This window comes from Meles meles, chromosome 9 (assembly GCF_922984935.1).
Source record: "Meles meles chromosome 9, mMelMel3.1 paternal haplotype, whole genome shotgun sequence".
NCBI lineage: Eukaryota > Metazoa > Chordata > Mammalia > Carnivora > Mustelidae > Meles > Meles meles.
The window spans coordinates 77,317,344-77,341,464 of NC_060074.1; the positions used below are offsets into that span (position 1 = coordinate 77,317,344).

At 37.0% G+C, this 24,121-nt stretch overlaps 1 long non-coding RNA gene across 2 annotated transcripts in view; it reads left to right on the plus strand.

Moving 5' to 3' along the window:
- The first annotated feature begins 2,173 nt into the window (after nt 1–2,173).
- The window catches only part of LOC123951117, a 33,052-nt gene continuing 11,104 nt past the window's right edge, over nt 2,174–24,121 (plus strand). The window contains exons 1-2 of one of the 2 annotated variants that reach the window (XR_006820349.1): nt 2,174–2,257; nt 9,779–9,821. This is a non-coding gene — a long non-coding RNA (uncharacterized LOC123951117). Of the gene's footprint in view, nt 2,258–5,439; nt 5,560–9,778; nt 9,822–24,121 lie in introns of those variants that run through there. The other variant, XR_006820351.1, reaches the window with a different exon arrangement.

A 24,121-nucleotide genomic window follows, 5' to 3' on the forward strand; every position in this document is an offset into this window, starting at 1 on the left:
TCCTGAGCTTCCCCCTGTTATTACAAGGTCAGAATCTTCAATCAGAGCCTCTGTTCAGCATTTTAAAGGTTCATTCTACAATTCTTATGCCCCTCAAATTTTGAGAACCACTGGCATAAATTAATATAGAGCCTAAGGTAGAAAACTGACAGGTATTAATAGTAGCCAAGGAATGCATTTGTGTGGAAGGCAAAGTATCCTGGAGCTTTTAAAGTAATACCACACAGGCCAGGTTGCTTCTCTTTATATGAGTAGGAGAATTGGGTCATGCCAAACAGTAGTTTTCTGTTTTAAAAACTTGCATTCAACATAGAAATATCAAATGATTTAAAATAAATTTAATGCTCATTTATATACCATAACAACTCTTGAGAAATACCTGTAATATAACAATTACCATGGATATTCTCTCAGTATACCCTCTACTTAACCAATTTGCTGTACTTTCTGTCCCTTCTGCCCTGTGGCACCCATATACTACTGAAAATAGACTCTAAAAGAATACTTATTACTAAAGTATAGTATAACATAATATATAATGTTCTATTCATTTCAGGTGTATAACATATTGATTCAGCAATTCTATACATTACTCAGTGCTCACCACTAGTCATGTTCTGTCATCATACAAACTTATTATAACATTATTGACTATATTCCATATGCTGTTTATTTCTCATCTCTGTGACTTACTTATTTTAAAATGAGAAGTTTGTCCTTCTTAATGCCTTTCACCTATTTTGCCCATCCTTCACCCACCTCCCTTCTGGAAACCATCAGTTTGTTCTCCACATTTTTTAGTCTATTTCTTTTTGTTTTGTTTTTTAGATCCCACATATAAGTGAAATCGTATGGTATTTGTCTTTGTCACTTTGAATTATGTCACTTTGCTTACTATCCACTAGGTCCATTCATGTGGTCACAAATGACAAGACTTCACCTTTTTTGTGGCTGAATAATATTCCTGTGTGTGTGTGTGTGTGTGTCTCCCACATCTTCTTTATCCATTTACTATAGATGGATATTTGGGTTGCTTCCATATCCTGACTACTGTAGATAACGCTATAATAAATACAGAGGTGTATGTATATTTTTTTGAATTAGTACTTTTGTTTTCTTTAGGTAAGTACCCATATAATCCAAAATAAACTCTTCTTAAGAATAAGCACAGGGGCGCCTGGGTGACTCAGTGGGTTAAAGCCTCTACCTTCAGCTCAGGTCATGATCTCAGGATCCTGGGACCGAGCCCTGCATCGGGCTCTCTGCTCAGCGGGGAGCCTGCTTCCCCACCCCCTCTCTCTCTCTGCCTGCCTCTGCCTATGATCTCTGTCTGTCAAATAAATAAATAAAATCTTAAAAAAAAAAGAATAAGCACATCCTCCTTTATTCTTAACATGAATCACTTGTGTTTATTCTCAAACTTGTTATGCCACTTGTTTTTCATTTTGTAACTATAACATTTAATTAAATAGTAAATAAACAATGTAATTGTAAAGAGTTTTTATTTCTGTAAACGTTAAATTTAATGCTTTGGAAAGTTTTGAAAATTTCTTTAGCACTGCTATCAGATTAATTACAGGTGAGGAAACAGAAGAGATTGGGGAAAAGTAAAAAAAAAAACTTAGATTTTGCTTTAAATTGTTCATCTATGTCTTTAAGCTCTTTTTTTTTTTAAAAGATTATTTATTTATTTATTTATTTATTTATTTATTTGACAGAGAGGGAGAGATCACAAGTAGGCAGAGAGGCAGGCAGAGGTAGAGGGGGAAGCAGGCTCCCCACTGAGCAGAGAGCGTAATATGGGTCTCGATCCCAGGACCCCGAGATCATGACTGGAGCTGAAGGCAGAGGCTTAACCCACTGAGCCACCCAGACGCCCCTGTCTTTAAGTTCTTATTTCATAAATAAACAAAACAAAACATATGCAAAACAAACAAAGTAAAATAGTACTTGTTGAAGATGTTTCTGAATTTGTTTGTGCAAACAATCAACGCTGGGCTCCAGATAGTAGCCCTATACCAAAGAACTAATCTTGGCCCTACATTTGAAGTTCAGCAAATGAGTGGGTATATTTCTTAATATGTTAAGATATATGTGTATGTTTTTTATGAATTTCAAGTAGGTTTTAACCTACTTTCTTTGTTTAAATAAGTAATTATTTAATTATTTTTTTAGTCTCACGAGTTCCAATATCATCAGTTCAGAAGTCTTTACTCCTACAAAGAAGATGGGGATTCATGCTCTAAAAACTTGAAAGGTGGGTACACTTGTAGGGTGGGTACATGACCAAATCCAGCCCTCTCAGAAAAGAAGTGGCACAATATACAGTAGTTTAAATCATTATAGTCTGAAAAGCAGACTGAATATGTTGTATATTATTGTAATTTTTGGTGACAATAGAAAGAGTTTAGTAAAACAGGAATATTTTTATTTTAATGGAAAATGAATTATTTGCTCCTTTGGTTTATTTTTCTTACAATGCAAAGCCAGGAGCACATTTACTTCTGTCTGGAGATTCCCTGGATAGCGGATACTTTTGAGAAAGGGTTTCTTGCTCCTTCTTTGTTTGTTTGTTTGTTTGTTTTTTCATTTTCTGATTGTAATTGCAGGTTTAGTGAGAACAGGGAAGTTTCAAAATCTGTTTTTTCTACACTTATCTCAGAGAACTTCATTCAGACAAGAAGAGTTTCTTTTCTAAGTCACAAGCACACTATAACCCAGGAAAGGACTATCAGCTAGAGATGCTTGGAATTAAAAAATGCCAGCGAGAGTGATATATCCAGGTTCAACTTTTTAGTAAATGCAACTGAAGAATCTTAATGAATATGTTGTGTAAAGATAAAAGTAGCCTCCACTTTCAAGAGGTGAGAGTGGAGGACTCATAAAGTCTGGGTTTTAATCTCTAGGATTCAGTTACTTCCAGTGGGTTACATTTACTAACTCCTCCTTTTCTCATTTATTTGAAAATAATTTATACAATCAAAGTTCCATCAGGAATCCTTAGAAATGGAACACATGAAGGAATTGTCAAGGACAGCTTATGTTATTCCATCTTTTTGCGGCTTGTCTGGTGGTTATCTTTATGTGGCTCTGTGATCATTTATATGATCTATTCTTAGTTCTCTCATTGTGAGAGTCTCTATTCTTAACTGTTACTATTTAAGCAATATATTTATTGGCAATTTTAGATGACTGATGGACATGTGCTCAGATGATGGATGTGCACATCTGATTTTGGTAAATATCCCACAGTAAACAAATAAATGAATGTTCAGAGAATATCTGAAATGCTATATTTAAGTTTCCTGTGCACATTTTGTTTAGCATTACAAATTGACTGTCTAACAGAATTAGGTAGAAAAAAATATATATCAGCTCCATGATGCTTTGTGAATAATTGACTAGCCACACAGGTATGTAAGATTTCAGTTGAGATTTCCTTGTTTTTATGAGGAATATGTATTATTAAAAGATGGAGGGGGGTTCCAGGGATTCCTTGTCATTTTTGCAATAACAAAATTTTATGCATAATTTATCATGAGGCTGAAGTTTTCTAAATGCCTTGCCATTGTTGTGATATCATCTATACCACCATTTCCCCAAGAATGAAGAATTTTATAATTTATTCTTGTAGTTAATGTTATGCTTCAAGCACAATTAGCTCTCTTTTCTTCTGTTCTGAGGATGGGTGCTTCCACAGTGCAACACTCTAGCCATCCTTCAGAGCACTCTGCATTTTCACCTTGAAGCATTTATCACAAATGTAATGATGTGATAACTCATAATGATGCATTTCATGTTTGTCACCCCTACTAAATTATAAACTAAAAGCAGTCAAAGTTCATGGCAGAAGTTTAACTCCTACTGCATCCCCAGCACAAAGTAGGTAATCAACATATTTTTTTTTAATTAAACAATGCATAGACAGAAACCTACGCTTTCCTCCACTCATTCTTCTCTTAGCTTTTCTAGGGCTCTTGTGCATAGTCGGGTCCCTTGAGGAGGCAGAGGGGACACAGGTAGTAAGCTCCTCTCCCCCCTCCAAACCTCTACTCAGCCCATACTCAAGCCCTCTTCCTTTGGCTTTAGGTATCAGATATCCTACCACTGTGGACATAAACAGATCGGGACATAATTTATTGAGACTAGTAAAGGCTTTAGTGCACTGCCAAGAAATCACTGCCTTCACACATGGCCAAGGCCATCCTCATACCACTATTCATGTAGCACACATCCAGACCCTTTCATAGAGAAAATATGTGTGGAAAACTATACTATTTCAAGTACATCCTTAACTTCCTGAAGTTGACCTCAGGAAAAAATCAGGCATTTCATACAATTCTCTTTAGTCCCACTGTCTGAGAAAGAACGTAAGATGGTTGGAATACAATTCTAGCAGAATTTTACATGTTAGGTTTGTCTATTTTAATAATATTAATGTAATAACTCACCACGTACACTACAGTTATAAAACAAATCATTAGAAATGTAGAAATACATAACATACTAAGTCAGTGGGGCGGGGAAGATAGCTAATGCAGAGACCTCAGCAAACAAGATAAAATAGATGAAAAAAAAAGTGTTGAGCACTATTTAAAGAAATGCATGTACAAATCAGGTTGTAATAATAAAAATAATGTGAAACATTTTGAAGATTAATCAGTTCTGATTGATGAAATATGGGACTGAAATTATCTGAAGATTCAAAAACTAAAGCAGGAAAACTAATAGGAGGTAAATGCTTAATGTTAAATAGTGAGGAAAACCTCACGTTATATTATGGTTTGGTGGTTCAAATAAGATAAAAATACTTTATAAGAGTTGGTAGAGGAGCTAGAAAGTAGATGTGGCCATTTATAATTAATTTTAAAGCCAATCAATAAATATCCATGTCTTTACCTAGACTACCCTACCTTGACTATCGCAATAAGCCTTCAAATGACCCTCCCACTTTCTAAGCTCTCTCACTTGGTTATTAGGCTTCTTTCCTAAATCTGCCATTACATCACTTTCTCCTTCATGCATTCGTATTTCATAAGGTCCCACTGAATGCCGCCTGTTTACCATGAGGCCTTCTCTGATAACCAGCTGTAAGTGAATATCTCCCTCCTCTAAAATGTCATAAAACTTTACCAGCACCTTTCTTATTTGTGACTCTTAGAACTTTCTAGTTTGTATTTTAGTGACTAATGCACATTTTTACAACTTCCTCACTAGTCCATAAATTTCTGAGGGTGAAATTTTACTTTTACTTTACACTCTGCCAAGCGTATTATAATAGCCAGCTCACAGCAGGTGCTCAATTGATCTGGGTAGACAGTACATGGTTTTCAAGACAGTTTCTGTACATGAGGTTCTGGAGAGCATTCACCTTTCCCTTTCCTTGTCTGCTTTTCTAAACTTGGCTGGGAGACCCACTCAAGACAGTTCCTCGTGAAGCTTTCCATCACCCCCAAGTTCAAAGTGGTCTCTTCATTGACATAATCCCAGTATTCAACATCTAAAGTGTTTGAGTCACCGCACCAGGCAATTTGATACTCATCATGGGCTACTCATATGGTAGGTCACCATTTTCATGTGTATCAACCTCCCTCACTCAAGATTATGAACATTTCAAGAATAAGGATCACATTTTATAAATTTTAGTACTTACTGTCCTTTGGTCTTTATTCTATATTTAGTAGCTACTGTCAGCCCACAGTGGTGTTTCATATCTTCCACTTCTTTTTTTGTTACTGAAGCATCCTGAGCATTTAGAACACCGCTGGCACATAGTAGGTTCTACGGAAATATTTGTTGCCTGTGGTTAAATGAATGAGAAGTAGAAGCTGATTTCTAGTGAGTCTGAGTGAAAGATTGGCTCTTTTTTTTTTTAAGACTTTTATTTTATTTATTTGACAGACAGAACTCACAGGTAGGCAGAAAGTCAGGCAGAGAGGGCTCCCTGCCAAGCAGAGCGCCCGATGCAGGGCTTGATCCCAGGACCCTGAGATCATGACCTGAGCCAAAGGCAGAAGCTTTAGCCCACTGAGCCACCCAGGCACCCCAAGTTGACTCTTTTAACAACTGCTTTCAGGAGCTGATTTCTTAGCTGTGGGAAATAGAAAGCAGTGTGCACACCTGTGGGCAACGGGCTCACGTGTGTCGACATATCCTTCATGATCCTCATTTCACTTTCTCTTCGGCATACTCCCTTTAGGAGCCACATGTCAGATCAGAGTGATCTCTACTTGGAAATATTTGATCATCAATTGTGTAGATCAGTTATGCCATTTCCCCCTCAGCTAAATGATTTTTTTATGGCTCTCCTGAGCCTGTATACCTAGCATGTCCTTCCTCAGCATTTCTTTATTTACGTGATCACCAAGTTATATTTTAGTCAATTTGAATCATGACAAATAACATTGTCTCCTTTCACTCATTATTAATAAGCATATGATAATTCACCAAAGCATGGAGGTGTTGGTTAAGCTAGAGTGTTTTAAGCTCATGTAGCTAAATGCAGTGATACTTAATCATATGAAGGCTTAGTTTAGAACACTGGTCTTCATTTCTCTTTTTGCTGTTGGAGGCATTACCCTATGGGAGCCTTCCTTCCTTTCTTCTGCTACTTGCTGAAGATACAACAGGGAATAAGTCAGAAATGCTTCCGGTCCTAGTGGAATTAAATTTTTAGAGGAGATTACACTTTTGGAGAAGACTAATGTTTACTATTTTCATTACAATTGCAATACATGCATCAAAGAAGTACAGAGAAATATGAGAGCTTACAGAAATCTATCCTGGTTGTATGGAAAAGGGCCAGTGGGGTTAAGGTTTGTCATGAAGAGCTAGTCAGAATAAGTGAGGAAAGGAAGAGGAGGAGAGAGAAGGGAAATATTCCAGGAAGAAGGAAGCAAGGGGTTAGTTCCTTTGAGTGGTCTCTTCTCCCTGTATTCTTCAGCTAACCAGAATGAATATCTTGTTCATTAAATTGTTAAGTTGACTTAAAGAGGTATTTGACTTATTATATAATAAATACCATAGCATGTTAATATAAAATTGTATGCATGTATTTGAAAGCCTGCATTTTCTTCCATAAATTAAAAATAAAGCAAAACATGTCAAATCCTGGCCATATGATACATAGGAAATCTCTTTTTCTTTACCCTAATTTATAGTAATTTGGAGGGAGGCAGGCATCAGCTTAAGTCCTTTTTTTATACTTAAGATTATTTCAAAGTCAAGCTAAAGGGAAGACTAGTCATTTGCTCTGTTAAATTTTCAAGTATTTATTAGCTTCTATCCTCAAGAGAACAGACATTACTAGTCATTTTCATATTGGTGATGTTTTAATCAACTTTTAAATGGATGTTTTTTGAAAAGATTTTCACAATTTCTAGTTTCTAGATTAATTAATGTTTCATAAATAAATCATAGTACCCTAAATATAATCCTTCAAAGCCAGATTAGAGGGCATTAAAATATAAAAACTGGTAGGGGAAGAAAACTTCACAATAAGTTAATGAAAAGGATATAATTTAGTTGAAAGAAACAAAATAATGTCAAATTGAAAATTACCATTCTGTTCTACAGTTCATATGGAATGTGACTTTCTAAAGGCTAGAGTTATTGGATTTTTTTTTTCCATTTTATTTATTTTTTCAGCGTAACAGTATTCATTCTTTTTGCACAACACCCAGTGCTCCATGCAAAACGTGCCCTCCCCATTACCCACCACCTGTTCCCCCAACCTCCCACCCCTGACCCTTCAAAACCCTCAGGTTCTTTTTCAGAGTCCATAGTCTCTTATGGTTCGCCTCCCCTCCCCAATGTCCATAGCCCGCTCCCCCTCTCCCAAGAATAAATGAAACAAGATGGGATTGGGAGGGAGACAAACCATAAATGACTCTTAATCTCACAAAACAAACTGGGGGTTGCTGGATTTTTATTCATATTAAGATTTGGGCCCTTTCTAGAGGAGTGAAAATTTTATGTAACTCTTAAAACCATGGAATATATTTTGGAAAAATATATGTCTAATTTTTATTACTACAGCTAATTCTAGTGAAAAATATCCTTTGGTCCGGGAATGAGAAAAAATCATAACTATTATATGTGCACTCTTTTTGCTCATAAAACTAAACAAGTCTAATAGACTAAAATTTATCTAAGTCACAACTATCTCATTAGTGGCATTTTTCTTACAGTAAGATCACAAAGGATATTCTCATCTCTTTCAATATAGCAGTCAGGTCAAAGTCCCGTAATAGAAGGCTGCATTACTTACTGTAGTCTTGCCACTTTTAGTAGCATTTATTTTTAACTTCATTCTGTGTTAAGTGAAACAGAGTAGGTATCACACTTTATAGGTGCAGAGGGGAAAATGAGAAACCTTGGTTCTTTTTTCACTCCAGAGAGAACCATCAGACCTAACCCCATTACTTTTCCTTTATGTAGATAAGAGAATGACCATCTTTCAGGAAATATCATGATTTCTTTGCTTAAAAATGTTTCAGGATTTCTTATTACCTATATCAAATGTTCTTAAACTTACACTTGAGCATCAGATTCACCTTCAGGGCTTATGGAATCATGGATTGCTGGACCTGCCCCAGAGTTTCTTATTCAGTAAGTCTGGGATGGGGCACATACATGGAGAATCCTGGCCTGCAGGATAAAGACTAAAATTCTAATTATGCCTGGCCCATCATAATCTGAAGGCAGCAGAGGTCACTTGAGCTCTGGGATTTAAAACCCCGGGTTCAAAGTTCTGCCACTTACTCACTATGTGACGATGACCAAATTACTTTGTAAAATAGGGCTACTAATTACACTTCTCTCTTAGGGTTGTTATGAATATTATATGAAATGGTACATAGCAATATGCTAAAAAAAACAGTGTGCCCTACTATAGTAGGTTCCAGATGAATATGAGCTATTATTATCATCATCATCTTTCCAATTTTTTCTTGATTAGATACCTTATTTACAAGCATATCAGATTTATTCTAAACAATAGTTACATCATAGCTAATTTTATGTCTGAAATGTCTTCAGATGTCCACTTTTCTCAGTGTGGTCCCTGTCCTTCTCCTACACCCTTCCCATCTTCATCTACTTAACTCGTATTCATTACTGAGATTTCAACTTCTGTGTAACTTTCCAGGGAGGCGCAGACCACATGCCCAGTAGTTACTTAGTATCTGCTGAGTTCATGGAGGAGCTGTGACTCATGCTGTCCTTTGGGGCTGCACTCTCGTGAAGAAAACCTTGTGAGGAGCTTTCGCCCTTTAACTAGAAAAATGTGCCAAGACTGGAGCAGTAGCCCAGTACCCTGCATCATAGGTAAATGTGAGAACAATATTAGAGAATGTTACACTAATTCGTTAAAGACAAGTCAGCCCAAATTCTCCACTGATTAAACCCTGAAGTGATCCTGTATGCTTTATGGTTTAGAGATTCCCTGAATAATTCTGAATGGGAATTTAATGGAGATTCCCTACACATTACATTCCTGACTTGGTTTGTACTCTATTTGGTCATCATTCTCACTCCAGCCACCCAGTTAAATGCTGAAATTCTTTCTCCTTTCATAAAATCAAGTCAGTGCAGAATTATATACACTATTAGCTTTCAATCGAATCTACACAGGAAGGAAACCATAATTGCCATTTCATAAAGCAAAGAATAGCTAAAAATCTATCTCCTGTCCTTAAAAATAAGTACTAAGTGCTTTGCATACCTTATCTCAATTATAATAACTCTATTTGGTAACACTATTATGCTCATTTTACAGAGAAAGAATCTGGCCTCAGGAAAGGATCTGAAGTCATCAGAAAGTAAGTCATATCGTATTTCTGTACCCATGCTTTTAACTACTGTGCTATGTTGGTTATACAAAATAGCCATACTCTTCACTGGTAAAAACACTATGTTGGCATATGCTTCCAAGTTCTTCTTAGCCTTATCATGTTTAGGTATTGAAACAATTGTAGAATGGCATATCTAAATATAAAAGAAATTGAAATCCCTATTTTTATACAAAATGACCTGATATATTCTTCTGATATGCAGAACTTCACCAAAGGTTGTAGCTCTCATTTGCCACTCAGATCTCTCCTCAGTGTGGAGCAACAGCAACAAAAAAATAAAACCAAAATCTCCAGTCTTGGCATATTTTTCCAGTTAAAGGGCAAAAGCTCTTCACAGGGTTTTCTTCTTGAGAGTGCAGCCCCAAAGGACAGCATGAGTCACAGCTCTTCCATGTATTCAGCAGATACTCACTACGGAACTACTGGGCCTGTGGTCTGCGCCTCCCTGGAAAGTTACATAGAAGTTGAAATCTCAGTAATGAATAGGATTTAAATAGATGAAGATGGGAAAGTCACTTTCTGGGTTTCTCTTATCCACTTCTCTCCAGGCTGTACTAGCAGCCTTTCCACACACCATCATCATTGAACTTACCAAATGATAATTGCCCATGTCAGTTGTCATCTGCTTCCGCCCACTCCCCACCATTTTAGCTTAGAACAAAACTGAAGAAATTAAAAAACATTTAAGAATCAGAATGTGTGGATCAGCGTTCATTGACAAACTCATGAACACAGAGTCTTCACAGTATATGCATAGCCTAAGTTAATAGAAGTTCTTGATGCTACTCGATGATCTAAGAAGTCAGTGGTATTGACCAGCTGGAATTCTAAATAATCGCATCTCTAAAATACCATTTACTGGGAGTCACTCTTTTTCCTTAATAACAGTCATCTAATAGTCTCAGCACAGAAGCCTTAACAAATTCTTTAAATTCCAGGCATTAGACCTCTTTTCAGAAGGAAACCTGAAATTGCATGACAGGGTCTAGCCACCAACATAATTTCTTTAGATGCTTTACATTCTCTTCACTGAAACTTGGCACTAAGTGATATCCCTAGTAGCACAAGTGTATGATTTGAAGAAGAGTCATACGTTCAGCTTCTTGCTTTTCAAGCCCAGGAGAAAGCAAGTTGTTTTATCTATTTTGGGTTAGTATGAGGAACCAAACCAGAAAGGGATTTTAGTCTTCTCTGTATGTTGTAGTTATGGGGAATTCCCTCCTTTAGATCACAAAGGGGGCCATTAGAGACAGACTTTATTTGGCCTTTGAGTTAATGTGACTTCTTTTTAAAATAAATTAAAATTCTGTCACAATATGCCTCTTCAAGTCTCCTCCTCCTCCAAATACATTCTATATACAAACTCAAATGGATTAATATTTTATATCTAATTAAAAATAACTGCAAAAGTATGTCATATCATGTCACAGTGGACATATATCAACAATGTCTTTCAGCTTAAACTCTAGGGAAGAAAGATCTCAAATCCTATGCATGAATATTCAGTAAGTCTGTGGGTCATTCAGTTACAAGTTAAGATTCAGAAAGGAGTACACACAAAAATAAGAGAATAAACAAATAAAATGAAATTCTGTGTTACTGACAAAGCCATAGAATGCCTATTATTCCTTCTAACTATATATCTATACAGCCTAAACATGTAATTGAAAAGTGAAAATACAATTCAGTCATTTTACCCACATAACACTGAGCAATATTTAAAATTTTCTCTCCATCAAAGAGACTTAGGTTTCTAGTTATTTAAATATATGCAATATTGTATTAAAGTTGTATGAGAGAATTATTTCTGTTCTTACAAATAAGATGATTTATTTTCTAAAATTATTTATGAAGGAAATGACCAACAATGCCCAGTGATAATGCAAAAATAACTTATCACTTGTTTGGGGAGAAATGTAAATTTCCCAATTGTAGCTTGAAATATATATATAACTTACAAATTTAGAATAGTATTTTTTTTTCAGTGTTCCAAAATTCATTGTTTATGCACCATACCCAGTGCTTCATGCAATACGTGCCCTCCACAATAACTACCACCAGGCTCACCCCATCCCCATGCCCCCTCCAAACCCTCAGTTTGTCTCTCAAATATTTTATTTATTTGCCAGAGAGAGAGAGAGCACAAACAAGAGGAGTTGCAGGCAGAGGTAGAAGCAGGCTCCCTGCTGAGCAAGCAGCCCGATGCAGGACTTGATCTCAGGACCCTGGGATCATGACCTGAGCTAAAGGCATATGCTTAACAAATGACCCACCCAGGAATCCTGGAATAGCATATATTTTATGCCTAGAAATGCCATTAAGGAAAGGATACGAGAAGAGTAGATTTCGAATAAATAGAACAAAATTTGTAGAAAATTAACATTCTAAACATTGCAGTCTTAAGGATAACATTGATTAACAAAGCACTACTGAATCTACTTCTTTGTGGTAGACTCATGGAAATAAAGGAAAGGGAGATTTAGTTTTCATGGGCTCTCATCCTGATCTGGACAATAAAGCTGCTTGGCAAAACCTCCTGAAAAAACCAATAGGGCCCACTTTGGAGGATCTGGAAAGACCTCCAGGAGAACTTAAAAGAAAAGCTTGAATTCTGATTTATTTCACAGGATAGCAATCCTATCCATGTTTCTAGAATTTGTATAATGAAATGCAGAAATGAATTCAGCCTAAAATTCTAGAATTTGTATAATGAAATACAGAAATAAATGCAGTCTACAAAGCCTAAATTCAAGCCTAACTTAATGCATTTCTATAAAATGAAGATTATTTTAAGAGAAGGCCAGTGATCTTCATAGAATTTCACAAAAAGTTGACATTCAGTCAACAAAATTATGTCTTTGTTTACTCTTATTCTCATCAATATGAAATTTTCCAAAAACTAGAATATCTACAACTGCTTCCCAGACTACAGTTCATTGAAGAACATGAACTGTGTATCATATTCTCTCTTAGAACACTTCTGCTTTAGATCAATGGGAATTAATTTAATTCAATTAATTCAAAGATCCTGCATCTGTACAAATCACTTATGCTCTCAGTATGTGGTTATTGGTTCACTAAAAATGTTAGTTATGTGATAGTTTGTCTGTTAGATGTTTTGTTGTCTTGTACTTGTAAGCATAATGATACAGAATTTCAGAAAGGATGTCAATAAAACTATCCTGAGGGATTTAAACAAAGGAACATGTCTAGGGTAGCATCAGAGCTTTGACAACAGCAGTTATATTTGATTTGATTGTAAAAAAATACATGTTTTAAGTGTTTGAGTAATATCTGTGCCAGAATTGAGTAGGAAATGGCAGAAGCTTGAATTCTTTAATCTATATGGGCTAATGGGTTCTTATTCACACACCAGTTATAAATTAGAAGAAATATTGCCTCTTCAAAATGGACTACTATGTTTATCAGTTTACACAAAAGGAAACTGGAATAGTTCATAGGAGTTTAGAAAAGCAGCTATATACAGAACAACAACAAAAAAAAAACCAGGAAGAAAATAGTTTATCATCTAACTTAAGAATTATTGTCTAGTTGGTATCAATTTGCATAGTTGCAATCATATCAAAGGCCTTCCCCCATAGATTAACATTCAGTGGTCAAGAACTGACAAGATAGAATGTAAACCACAGACAACTGGTCTGCTTTGGGAAATAAGGAGAAGGAGAGATGAGCAAAGGGAGGATACTATTATTAAAAAACAAAAAACAAAAAACAAAATTCTTCTGAAGTGACTGTTTCATTATTAGGCATTATACCCCTATGCAGGGATTATTATTATTATTTTTATTCTTGTATTTTAATATTTTGAAGGGTATTTGGTTGGCAACGTTAATTCCTGAAAACTGTTTACCAAATCTTTTATTTTGAAAATCATTTTGGTCAAATCATTGTTTAAGTACACTAGCATTTTCCGTCCAACTTTTGGATAGTGGGGTTCCATGTGGACTGGAGAGGACTGGGGGTGTAACTAGGGCTTCTGGGCAACAGCAGACAATTTCCGCAGAGTGAAACAAGTAGCATGGGGGACCGAAAATTTCAGTGTACCGAAGAAAGGAATTATGCTACTGTTTATGTCAGAATAGGTAGAAAGACAGCCCTGCTATATGCCTTTAATCATTTTAACTGGCAGCAGTCAAAATTTCAATAAAACAAATCTTAAGAATACTGTTCATACAACAGATTCAAGTGACCTTAAATGTTTTTTAAACTCCCAATTTATCATGAACAAACCCATACTGGGTTCATATTCAATGCATTAATCATCAACTGTATAAAATAAGCTACATAATAAAATTAAATTAAATCTCAATTTACCAAAACATTAACATGCTAACAACTTTGTTAAGTCACAGTATAAAAACGAAATGCATAAAACACTAGAATCACTATACCAAACAATGTAATTGAAGTTAAAACGCTATTTTCTGTGGTTCTTTTAGAGAAAATAACAAGTTGTTTACTTTAATGCAGTGACATTTTATTTTGTGATTAATTTTAAAATAACATTGTAAAAACTACAAACTCATTTTAATTTGACAAGCGTTTGGTAATTAATTTTCAAACAATGCTGTGGGAACCCAGAAAGCACTCTTCCTTTGACATGTATTTTATAATTTATTTTAAAACAATGCTGCACAAATCTGTAAAGGCATAATTCATTTGGGAGTTCATTAATTATGCAAATGAGTTGCAATTAACAAATCTGTTCCAAGGATGGCATTTACATAATAATGAACTTCGTGTTTGTGACATTATTTAATAAGATACCTTTGTGCATTTTTAAACAAAACACTCCTGTGAATACTATATGATGAGTTGGGGTTGAAAATGGACATCTACTCAATGAGATTCAAAGCTGTATCCAGAAAAATGTTGTTAAAATAAACAGAATTATATATAATTCAAGTAATAAATATGGATATTCCATTTAAAGCACAGGGGTTTTGATTAATCTCAGCTTCCTTAAATAGCATAACACTTTAATTTACATTTATAAAAAAAACAATATACAAATAAAGCTAAAGCAAGCTGAATCAAGCAAAACTATAAACTCCTATTTAATATTTCAAGTGAAGGTAGTTCATATACTATACACATGAATCTTAAAATACATATTTTTCAATAGGAAGGGAAATGTAACATTGAATCAAAGACCCCTCCTTTCTCAGGGCTTATGGCAGGATGGCTACAAAAGTCAGATGATATTCATTTATTTGGTCAGTATCATTTATTGAGCATCTACAGTGGTCAGACTGTCTTCAAGTTAGGTCAGATCAAAAAAAGAATAAGACAGGGCACCTGGGTGGTTCAGTTGGTTAAGTGTCTGCTTTTGGCTCAGGTCATGATCCCTGGGTCCTGGGATTGAGTCCCACATCAGGCTCCTTGCTCACTGGGGAGTCTGCTTCTCCCTCTCCCACTCCCCCTGCTTGTGCTCTCTCTCTCTGTGTCAAATAAATAAAATCTTGAAGAGGAAGAAAGAGAGGGGCACCTGGGTGGCTCAGTGGGTTAAAGCCTCTGCCTGCAGCTCAGGTCTTGATCCTAGGGTCCTGGGATTGAGCCCCGCATCGGGCTCTCTGCTCAGCGAAGAGCCTGCTTCCTCCTCTCTCTCTCTGCCTGCCTCCCTGCCTACTTGTGATCTCTGTCTGTCAAATAAATAAATAAAATCTTAAAAAAAAAAAAAAGAAGAAAGAGAAGGAGGAGGAGGAAGAGAAGAAGAAGCTGAAGAAGATGATGATAATGACATAAGTCTACCTTCAAGTGTCATGAAGCCTAATGAGGGACACAAATATATAAACACCAAAACTTAATGGAAGTTATCTTAGAGAGAGAAACGCTAAGTGTTATAGGAGTTCAGATGATAAGAATAAGAAACTCAATTTGGTGGAATTCAGGAAGTTCTTGAAGATAAAAAGGGACAAAATATTTTGAAGGATGGGAAGAAGTTCACTAGTAGGTTAGAATATCAGAGTATTTGAGAAAAAGAAACGACATACACAGAGTCATGAAATATTGAATGATGGAGATGTGTTTAAGAAAATGGTAAGAAGGTCACTGTGACTTGTAGCAGAGGGTAGGGCTGGGGAATAAGTGCTTTTGGAGCAGGACTGTCAGGAGTCTCAGAGATCTAGTTTGAAATTTTAGAAAGATAATGAGAACACTGTTAACAGTAGATGGGCTTGGGAGGGGTAGAACAATGGGCAATTTTCTCTGCAGCTAATCAGCAGATAGTATCTTGAATGATCTGTGGTGCATATTTTGAGTATAGGATGAGATCAGATGAGTTTGTAAGCCAAGTACTTGCCATTTCAAATCAATGTAACTCTGTCATGACCATAGGATTTTATGATTCTATCATATGTTTTTCCTAAGTACTTGTTCTTTACTTGTGCTTTAAGCCTCTCCAGTCACGTTTTTGTTTGATGCCAAAGGTCTCTTAGAAATTACTCCATGGCCCAACTGCACCATCTTTCTGTAGCTAGAGAGTCTTCCAAGCCCAGCCTTATCCCCCCTTCACTTACCTAAAGTTTATCCAGACTTCAAAACTATATCCTCATAGCTTGGAAATTTAAGTAAATAAGTAACAGTGAGTGATACTGGAGCCCAACCAGTCAGGCAAACTGTGGTAGTACCTTTAGAATTACTTGGTATTCTTTGCTGAGTTTTATTTCAGAATCTCATGGTAGAAAGAATAGTTGAAAGAAAGAAAAAGGGTGGGAATGCAAGTTGGTGCAGCCACTTTGGAAAAGAGTGTGGAGATTCCTTAAGAAATTAAAAATAGGGCACCTGGCTGGCTCAGTGGGTTAAAGCCTCTGCCTTCAGCTCAGGTCCTGGGATCAAGCCCCGCATTGGGCTCTCCGCTCAGCAGGGAGACTGCTTCCCTTCCTCTCTCTCTGCCTGCCTCTCTGCCTACTGTGATCTGTCTGTCAAATAAATTTTAAAAATCTTAAAAAAAAAAAAAGAAATTAAAAATAGAGCTTCTCTATGGCCCTGCAATTGCACTACTGGGTATTTACCCCAAAGATACAGATGTATTGAAAAGAAGGGCCATGTGTACCCCAATGTTCGTAGCAGCAATGGTCACAGTCTCCAAACTGTGGAAAGAACCAAGATGCCCTTCAGTGGATGCATGGATAAGGAAGATGTGGTCCATATTACTCTGGAGTATTATGCCTCCATCGGACAGGACGAATACCCAACTTTTGTATCAACATGGATGGGACTGGAAGAGATTATGCTGAGTGAAATAAGTCAAGCAGAGAGAGTCAATTATCATATGGTTTCACATATTTTTGGAGCATAAGAAATAACACTGGTCATGGGGAGATGGAGAGAAGAAGGGAGTTGGGGGAAATTGGAGGGGGAGAACACTGAAAAACAATCTGAGGGTTTTAGAGGGGCGGAGGGTAGGAGGTTGGATGAGCCTGGTGGTGGGTGTAATGGAGGGCACGTATTACATGGAGCACTGGGTGTGGTGCATAAACAATGAATTCTGGAACACTGAAAAGAAATTTAAAAAATAAAAAGAAAAAGAAAAAAATGTCCTGATACTAAAATTTAACAGCACTACTTTTAACTCAGAGGCAGGTTTTGTTTTTATTTAGTTTAGTTTAGTTTCTTTTGTTTGTATTTTGTATAAAGGTAACCATTTTCTTCAGCTTCAATTTTTTAGTAAGCTCCCCCCCTCCCCCGATAAAAAGGAGGTAGACATTTACTGCCTCTTGGTCATTTAGCACCCCTTCTCCACTCTTCTCAGTCTTTTCTTTGGAGAATTATCTTTTCCCCATTGTATGCAGTTCTACTGGTGTGCTAAAGCTAGGTACTTTCCAACTTCTATTTCTTCCACTAGATTCCATTAGGCCTTGAGGTTTAAGGAAAATGCTACTTGGAACAAATAAAGTTTAAACAAAGGAGAAGAGTCCAGGTAAAGGCTCTATACTGTCAACGGTCATTTCTAATAATGGTCTTGATCCCTGGTAACTAAAAGTAGAGGTTGAAAGCTCCCCCATTTATTTATTTTAGAGAGGGAGAACTGGGAAAAGGGGTAGAGGGAGAGAAAGAATCTTCAGCAGGCAGACTCCGCAGCCACCAAGGAGCCCATGCAGGGTTCAATCTCACAACCCTGATTTCACACCCTGAGCCAAAACTAAGAGTCACATGCTTAACCGACTGAGCCATCCAGGCACCCCAGAGGTTATAAGCCTTTTAGAAGATTACAGAGACACAGAGAAGTCAACTCAGTCTTCTCTCTCCACCTTGATACCATCTCTCTAACCTAGTTTTGCCCCTACCTTCAGAAGGACTAAACAAACAGGACTGTGTTGTGGCATCTCAAATCAGGAATTGGCAACTCAGCCAGATAGTAGTGATCCTAATGTCAAAAACAGATACACCTGGGGCGCCTGGGTGGCTCAGTGGGTTAAAGCCTCTGCCTTCGGCTCAGGTCATGATCCCAGGGTCCTGGGTTCGAGCCCCACATCGGGCTCTCCGCTCGGCAGCGAGCCTGTTTCCCTTCCTCTCTCTCTGCCTGCCTCTCTGTTTGTGATTTCTGTCTGTCACATAAATAATAAATAAAATCTTAAAAAAAAAAAAAAACAGATATACCTAGTATCAGCCATAAGACCTTGAACATCAGGGCCATTGTATCTGCCCCAGACAACTAGCTAGTTAAAATGACTTCCAGCTGTCACTAAAATGCACCAGATTTAAAAGTGTAAAAAGGAAAAAAAAATTTTTTTTAATTATGGCAGTGTAGTAACTGCATTGTCAATGACCATTAAAATAACAATTATGTTTATTTATCATGGCAGGAATTATATAACTTTAGATACAAGAGATTTCAGGATGAAAACTTCCATCAGGCCCCTGGATATGTTGAAATATTTGGATACTAGGCATTTTGAGAAAATATTTTATCACCATATAGAGAATTATTGAGGGAGAAAAAAGTTGAGTGAAGAAAGAATAGTATCAGGGCAAATACTATCCTCATACAGTTTTTATTAAATAGTATATGTAGGAAGTAGAAGGAAACACCTTACGACCCATGTATTTGTCTAATAATGCCATACAAACTGATCAGGCTTTGTAATTCTTTTTTCTTTATTTATGTTTCCCAAATCCCCATAAAGCATTCCCCAAATACTCGGGACGTCACAGATGCTGCTCTCTCACAAGTTCACAAACAGTGAGGTAGTGACCATCCTCTTCACCCGCAAGGATATCAGCGGTAATCTGTTCTGAAGGACTTCCTTCTCATGTCCCTTCTCCCTTTTGAAATCCAGTTGCCAGAAATGGTTAGTCTCTTGGAGTTAACCCAGGCTGCTGTCAGCAGGCATTTTAAAGTTGATATCTGAGAGCTTCATGGAGCATAAGCATTTTCTCTGGTTTGACTTTTCGTGCAAATGAGTCCAAAGGAGGTTTATACTTGACTGTTACTAGATGCAGCTGATAAAAAAAAAAAAAGTTGACTAACATGCAGTGCCTGATTGGTTATATCAGCAATTCTTGTCCATAGCTGGGGGCTCTGAGATTTGTGGGTTATTTTTTCCCTTCCCTTCCCTTCTTTTTTTTTTTTTTTCCTGTATGTAGCCTACAATATCCTGATAAAAAAGATGTATCCAGTTTCAATGGTCTATTATTCTATGTATATATATATATTTTAAATTTATTTACTTATTTGACAGACAGAGATCACAAGTAGGCAGAGAGGCAGGCAGAGAGAGAGGAGGAAGCAGGCTTCCCGCTGAGCAGAGAGCTGGATGTGGGGCTTGATCCCAGGACCCTGAGATCACGTCCTGAGCAGAAGGCAGGGGCTTTAACCCACTGAGCCACCCAGGCGCCCCTATTCTATGTATATTTTGATCATATTCCATGCCAATAAGTAGCAGTAGCAATAACAAAAAGCAAAACAATGCAAGAGAAGCTACTGTTTTCCACAGTATTGTTAATTCTTTTATCTTAAAATAGTGAAATTATGTCCTTGTACACATCACAAGTGGAAGACACAGTTGCTCCGAAGAGATTTTATAATTTAGGGATCTTTGTTCAGTCTTCCAGTATTAGCATGTGTTATTACTGCCTTACTCAAGTAGACTCTGAACAGGATTCTGGGAGACAAATGCTTAGCTGTTGATTGGCTTTCTGCAATGATATGACACTTTGTCACTGAGCACTGCCCACTTGGCCTATATTTCCCTGCCCCACCCCACTCTACACTCCAATTAAGGCTGGCAGTGTTAAGTCTGAGAAGCCATTTTGCTCAGCTGGTAGTTTCCTAGGGCTCTGTGATATGTTAAGATAGGAATCAATACATATACATTCTAGTCTGAGGAGTTTCCACTTTATATCAAAGGGGGGGGTGTCAGTAGTAAAAGAGAAACAGGTGACCATATACTATATATAGTGTGAAACCGAAGGTCATGTGAACCTTCCCAATAAGAGCAGAAATGACATAATGCTCTTCCTCTTACCACCTTGAGTTGGATGCGTATAATAGAAAACCATAACAATAGTGACTTTAAAAACTCTCATATAGAGAAATCTGGAGTTAGGTAGTCCAGGCTGATGTGACAGCCCCACAGTCATCGAGAATCCACAATTGTTTTATTTTTTGGCTCCCATTCCACCCTCAAGTTTACCTCATAATTCCAGATGGCAGCCAGAGTTCCATTCCCACATCTGCAGTCCAAACATTAGGAAGAGAGAACAAAACATTAAATATCTCTGCTGAATCCATTCCCTTTGGATGGGATTCTGGCCTACCCAGAATTCCGTTTCCCCTCACGGGCTAGCACCTCATTGGGTCACACCTACATGTAAGAGAGGAAGAAAATTGTAAGTAGGTTGCTTGCTTTCTACCCCCAAACAAATATTTGTTCCTAAGGAAGAGGGAGAGGGTGAATATCAGATGGCAACTTGCATTCTCTACTCCTTCCTCATTTTTGGTGAGAAAAGTGAAAAGTTATATCTGAGCACGGATGCATAGCCTTGAACTACTGAAAAGTTGATCCTAGGCTCAAACCTGGGGCCCAGGCTTCCTCTTCATGGCCACCACTTGGGCTGACTTACTTGATCCAGAAATAAAAGCATTATAGGGGAATGTCCATAATATAAAGCAGAGACTAGAAGATTATACACTTTATAAATCAATGACCCCTTTGTATACTTTAGCCATTTCCTTATGGGTTTTTTCTCCATATTGCTCAGGGCATTTGGCCTTGTTGACCTGCAGCAAGTTGTGAATTAGCCCATTCATCTTAAAGAGAAAAAGGGATACCTACTATAGTACATGCTACATAGTTTTTATTTGAAATGTAATAATTTTTCAAAAGAATGTGTTTATTCAAACAATTATGTCATCAACTTCTTGAAAGTATCCATAGACTTAAGAATACATGTTAAACTGATATAGTTGCAAAATACCATTTATATTCATTTTCCCCAACTATACATAAGCGCTGAAAATTGAGCTTAATTTTTCTTAGCTAGATAAACATAGCCAAAGTGTTGCTTCATTTAGATTCAAACATATAATCTGAAAACAGAGACTTCAATTCTAGTGTTTTCCTGAAGAATGGGAGTAGGAAAAGTGGTAATTTTTTTTTCTTTTTTCTTTTTTTTAAGATTCTGTTTATTTGAGAGAGAGAGAGAGAAGGAGAGAGAACAAGCACAGGAGAGGGAAAATGGGCAGGAGAGGGGAAAACATACTTCTTGCTCAGCAGGGAGCCCAACATGGGGCTCAATCCCAGGACACCAGGATCATGATCTGAGCCAAAGGCAGACGTTTAACTGACTGAGCCATCCAGGCACCCCTTTTTCCCATTTAATTATAAAGAAGGACTGTTCACATTTTATTATTTTTATTTGGCCTATCTAAATATCTGTAAACTATCTTTGGAGGAAGAGTTGATTCAATTTTTTAAACTTGTTATTTCTGATGGTTTTGATTAATAACTATTCAAGGATTCTAAATTTATAAATGAGCTATGTTGTAACAGTGGTGTGTAAGATGAAGAACAATATACATATTCTTAACTACTTCTGGTTATAATAATTTTGGAAAACGTTGCATTCATTTCACAACAATACAATTAGAACTAAAACTGAAAAATCTGAATAAAATGAAAAATTAAAACAGCCTATTAAGCTGTTTCTACAAAGAACTTGGAAGAATCGTTTTGACTACTTTTATCTAAAGATCTAAAAGATGGGGAAGGGAAAATCATCACCCTACAATGGAAATCAGGTTAAAAGGCAAACATGTACAAAAGAGCAATTGACATTGAAAAAACCCCCACAAAGGAAGAAGGGCTGGTGTGTTCAGAAGTCAAAGGCCTTCAATGAAGACAGGGTCTCTTTGCTTCTGGGGCTCCACCACCTTGTGATTCCCCAACAAAGGCCTATTCTTTGACTGAATTACCACTCTTACTTCTGTGACCCTATTTCCTTTCCCTGAAACTTAGTCTGACCTCCCTTTCAAAAGAGAAACATTTAACTCTCTCTCAACCTAGGTCTACAGGCTAGAGATTCTCTAGGAAATTTCTTTTGACTTTAGAGTTCACATATTCTGGAAAATCCCATGTATATCAAGAGTACCATTTCAAGTCAAAATTTAATGAGGAGTGGTATTGTCAGATGCTGGGAGACAGGTAGAATATTTTCTGGGTTCTGGGATGCCTAAATTCCTACCTTTTATAAACTTTGTATAATCAATAGAAAGTCAATAAGAAGACAAAAAAGTGCAGCTTGATAATTTGAATAGTACTAACTCAGGGCCCTTCAGAGGTTGACTGAGCCAAAATGTAACTTTTTCTAATAAGGGAAGCTATGTAACAAAGGCTGTTTTCAAAAGTGGGAGGACCCGCTCTACTAAACAGACCATCTAGGACAGCTGTGCAAGTTCAACAGTGAAATAATTAGACATTCCAGACTCCTGCCATTTGATATGAGGTGCCCAGACAAGGTCTCTGAAGCAGTAAAACAAGGGTCAGTAACACAATGAGGAAAAAAAAAGTGTGAATGGAATGAGTAATACTGAATGGAATTAAGATTCTGCACTTGCTTCACCGAAGATTTATAATCAAGAAAATCTCAAACCTAAATAAAGTAAGGCCTGGAATGTTGGAAAGCTTCAGAGATGGGAACATGTGTGAGGCTGCCAAATGGGTCATTGTTTCTAAAAATGATGTGTCCCAAGATGACAGCAGTCTTGTTTTTCAGACAACTGGCATTCATTTATGTGATTGCTCCAATACTTTCTTCTTTCTCGATTTGTCCAGAATATGTTCTGTTCTGACAAGGCTAGAGAGGAATCCACATGTGTTGCCAAATTGAAGACTGTCACCGTTAGGGGTTTAGATTTTATGAATATCATTTTCATTTGGTAAATGTTACTATAATATTTAGGGAAAGAAGAAGAAATGGGTCAGATTGAGCATATCATTCAGTAGTCAGTTCAGAAAGCTCAGAACTCAGAAGCTATAAAAAGCTTCCTGTTAATGAGCTCTTTTTACATAAGTTCAAAGGACCAGTTATCATTTGTATATTTTAGTTGTTTTTCCTCCTGATTATTCCTTAAAAGTCTTTCCAATGGCACTTGCCTTTGATTAGCATCAGTTAGATTTTATTGTGTTCTTGTTTGATTTGTTGGCTTTATCCGTGGTAGTCGGAAATGGTTCGGTGTATGGCTACTCATTATTTTCCAAAGACTGATTTCCAGACAATTTACATATTGTCTTCCATTATATCCTTGCAGTTTCCTTACTCCTACATCAACCTCAGCCAGCTGCTTTCTGTGCCCTTGTCTTAATTAAAGGTGTTGCTATTTACGCAAAACTAGGAGTTATCCTCTATCATAGCTTTTTTACCCCCACATGCAATCAATCACCCAATCTTGACAGTTTACAGCAGAAATGTCTTCAAAATCTGTTCCTTCTCCTTTCTTATCATCTCTCTATGAGGCTATTGAAATGACTTTCTCACTGGCCTCCCTATCGTGATTCTTCAGTCCCTTTTTCCTCCCCCCTTACACCCCTCCCCACTAACACTAGCCCTCATAGGCAAGACCTATGGAGTTGATTCTCTGGTTAAAGGCTCTCTTCCATTCATCTCCCATTGCCTGCAGGATACAATGTAGTCACTAGGATAGCACCAAGGCCATTTTTATCCTACCTCATTTCCTTTCCAGCCTCATCTCCTGCCATATCCTCCCATGCCCTCTGCTTCTCGCCACTGACCATCTCACTATT